Raw genomic sequence first — 4,228 nt, 5'->3', positions numbered from 1 at the left:
ATAAAATCTTGAGATATATTCAATCAGAAAGATAAATAAAATTAACATAGGCAAACTACGTACATGAAGAGATAAGGATTAAATGAAATAAGTAATAATATAAGGCTTAGGAGCCCTCGTGGGTGCGTACACCCAGCCCCATAATGTGGGTAACCTAATTGGGGAAAAATCTAGGGTTCGAGCTTAATTCCGACCAAATCACCTCCTTGCACAACCGTTGGTCAATTAACAGTACTTCCTTACTAACTATTGCCTTCCTTACCCTTTGTGGGCTGTAGTAGCACATATATTACGATTATAAATGTATTTTACCGGAACATTTCACTGACATTCGTTCTCTGATCTCTCAAATGTAATATGCGATTAAAATATTTTCCGTGCAGAAAACAAACATTTTTGAGGTGTAGATAATTGACCGTAGATTAATGATTGTAGAAGTTTGTCGGAGTGCAGTCAGCAAAGAACAACATAAATAAAACAATATTTATTTATTTTATGCCGACGTTTCGACCTGAGTTTCAGGTCTTCATCAGGGCTATAGATTAAAAGAGATAACAACATTTAAAGAAACCTACAAATTTAAACAATATTTATGCCGACGTTTCGACCTTCATCAGGGTCTTCATCATAAATTTGTAGATTGAATAATTGTTTTGTTTTGTTTTCCAATTTTTTAGACACTACTTGCATATCTTATATTAAACATATCTTCTTACCTACATGATTTCACATTTTATTTCATCTTTCACTGTTTTCAATCTACTACCATCTACTTCCACCATTATCAATCAATTTTTTTTTACTATTCAATTATCAGTTATCAATTTTTTATCATTTGTGATTTAATTCAACATTTTGTATTCCAAATTTGTTTGTATACTATTACTTTTCAATTTTATGTTTTTGTAAATGTTGTTTATATCTCTTTTGTTCTATAGCCCTGATAACTCAGGTCGAAACGTCGGCATAAAATAAATAAATAGTGTTTTGTTTATTTATGTTGTTCTTTGTTGACCGCAACCCCTGGCAAATTTCTCCAATCATTAACAAACATTTTTCTACTTGCTACATGAATATGCAATTTCTACTTTTGGTTGCTAGGATGTAAAAAATATACGAAATATCTATTTGTCTCATTTTTTTTTATTGTGTTCCCAGAGTAAAATGAACATAGTTTGGGAAGAAATGTCTTAGTCAAAAACAGCGAACGCTATGACTGATTTAATGATAAAAAGTTTAATGCTACTGTTTAATTATTTAAAATATTACAATTATAATATATTAAAAGAGCATTCAATTATAGAATACCGATATCGGCAAGAGTTAAAGACCTTAAGAGAAATGACTCTGCTGACTGGAAGAACAATGATTGATGACGACATTGGCCTTGCTCATTGAGGAACGAGCCATTCAGCCACCAGAGAGGTAGGATCTATAAATACAACTTCCCACGATCCAGTCATCTTCGAGCCGCTAACTACTTCGCTCAGTTGGTAGACTTCCTGGCAACTTTGCTTTCCGTCAACAGTACTGTCTTGATCGTTGCTTAAATATCGATCTTGTAATCTGATTGTAAATCTGTAATCTTGTAATCTGATTGTATTATTATTACAATGCATATATTGGCCCAAGACATTTGTATACGAAAAGATCTCAGTCCTATTGAATGAATGTTCAAGTGTATGTATTGTATTTGCTTCAGTGACAATAAAAAGAGGATGTGAAAAAAAAATTGTTTAATAATTATACAATTAGAATAAAAATCCAATAACATATAATTATTGCATGCTACTCAGAAGTAATAGTAAGAGTAGGGCGAAAATTAGCTTTAGTAGAAACTAATTCTACTAGTTATAATTAGTTTAATTATAATAGGTGAAATTTCCATGGAAACGATATGTATTTATCAATGGTTCATTCATGAATATACATAATATTCCTAGTTTACTATCTTGTTTTCCCCACTTTGACTATGACTGCCTACTATATGTTAGACTCTCGGGGAATCTTGAATCTAAACTTAAATGGCTTAGAATTATGCAGTACGATTTATTTTCGGATGAGGATACAACCCAGTATTACGCTGAGATGAAATGGCTCTATCCATCCTTGCTAAGCTTTCTTTATATTCTAAGTAATTAGAACTCAACGCTCCTCCTATATCCTAGAAAACCTGCAATTCAATCCTGTACTACCAGTTCCCGTTATCTGACATCTTCCCTCCACCTCCCCCGAACTGCTGCGTTTGACAAATCATTTTCACCCGAGCTGCATATCACTGGAACTCCATTTCCCCTAACATACGCTATGCCTTTCCTCTTTAGAAACCATTCTTTTCAACTACCTTGTACTTAACACATCTAATATTTTAATAGTACAGATATTTTGTAACTACGTTCTGTTTTGTTTTTTTATGCACTTAGTCAGTTACTTTTTTAATTGTTTTTTTATCTCTGCATTTAAAATTATTTATATATAAGTTATAATTTTATAATAACTTGTAACCAAATATATATATTTGGCCAATATTTGTTGTAAAATTAAAATTACCTTATAATTATTCTAAACGGATCTAGTCCTAGAATAATAAACCATTTTTCATTTTATTTCATTACTATACTTAATTATATAGAACAATCCCATAAATTACATTAAAAAAATACCTTACCGCATTATACTCAAAATACTTGTATTAAATTTAATAAAATCCTTACAGTCAAAAATCCTTCGTAAAATCCTTAATAATCCTTACTTTGTCACAAATCAAGTCATCTATATCAGGACCTTAATGTTTCATATGTTGCCGATTTGGCCAGGATACCATTCCTTCCATGATAAAGTTCTCAACCACCCAAATCCACTTGTTTCTAGCCTGGCTTCTCCTTCATTAGCTAATAATCCTCCTAGGCGTCTGAAAAAAAAATGGCCTCGAGATCTTCTCTAGAAATGATATTGGAGTTCTGTCAGTGGGTAGATTCTCCACATGTTTGTATCATGTCACTATGACACCTACAGCAAATTTACTTGTTGTATATATGTGTATACAGTTGTAAATAAATTACTACAAAAAAAATAATTAATAAATATTAGAAAAAAAATGGCAGGGTATTTCTTTGCGAACAAGAAAAGCATATCATGAATTAAGTATTTCGGTAAAACAGATTAATCAAAGTAATAATAGAATTATTCTAAGGAAAACCAGAGTTATATATTAACCAGTTAGGAGTTGAAAGTGCAACTTTAGCACTAACTGAATTCTCATCTACGACAGGCCAGGAATTTATAGCGGGCGAAGGCAGACATTAATAAATTACTGCCCCAATAATTGCACTTCCTAAAATCAGTCAGCATTTTGTGTAAGCGATCCTTATATCACCTCAAAATATATATAGATCAGATTCAGATGTCGCATTATATGCAAGCAAAATAATTAGAACCTGAAAATGATGACATTCTTGCAAGTTAGGCAAACTTAAAATTATATTGATGTCTCTGTCATTAATAAAAGAATAATTTTAACCGTGGTCTTATTTTAAAAAAGACCAAAAAATTAATAAAATATTTAGCTAAAACTTTCATTTCGTTGGGTTTTCTCTACTAGCCAGCGTAATTAAAATATGATATGAAAAAGTGAATTTTTTTGTGGTGATTTACGCCCACAGAAAGTGACAAATATTTTCAGCATTATAAAATCGTTTTAAAAATATATTTTTTATAAAACTGCCGTTTTTGTGCAAAAACTTTTATACGTTATGAGTTCAATAGAACTAAGAATTTATAGAAAATATAAATTTTAATTTTTCCATCATTGAAAACATTTTTTTCTATAAATAAACTGTTATTCTAATAAAAGTTAATTTGATTATTGTTTTCACCTTATTTTGGTTACATGTTCCAAGAAGGCCAAAAAAACTTACTTTTAAAAACTACAATTCGTACACTAAGTTTTGTTGGTATTAAATTGGTCGAAATATTTTTTGTTGAATAAGATAGTTTAAAACAAAAAAAACTAACTTTTTCCCAAAGCAAAAATAACGTCTATAAGATCTACGCTCACAAATATTGTTTGATAGAAGAACCTACTAATGTGAATTCCTTCATAAGTATTCGTGTGTAAGAAAACATCCTCATTGACATAATTAGACGAAATTCATTTTGGAGAGTTTTAGTTCAAAATCAAAACACATTCCTAAAACTGGAGATGTGACTAGTGATTATTTTAATTTTA

The sequence above is a fragment of the Halyomorpha halys genome, unplaced genomic scaffold, assembly GCF_000696795.3.
Source record: "Halyomorpha halys isolate HHAL.00 unplaced genomic scaffold, Hhal_1.1 Scaffold112.1, whole genome shotgun sequence".
Taxonomy (NCBI): domain Eukaryota; kingdom Metazoa; phylum Arthropoda; class Insecta; order Hemiptera; family Pentatomidae; genus Halyomorpha; species Halyomorpha halys.
The sequence above is the reverse complement of the archived record's forward strand: the minus strand, read 5'-3'. Positions refer to the sequence as shown.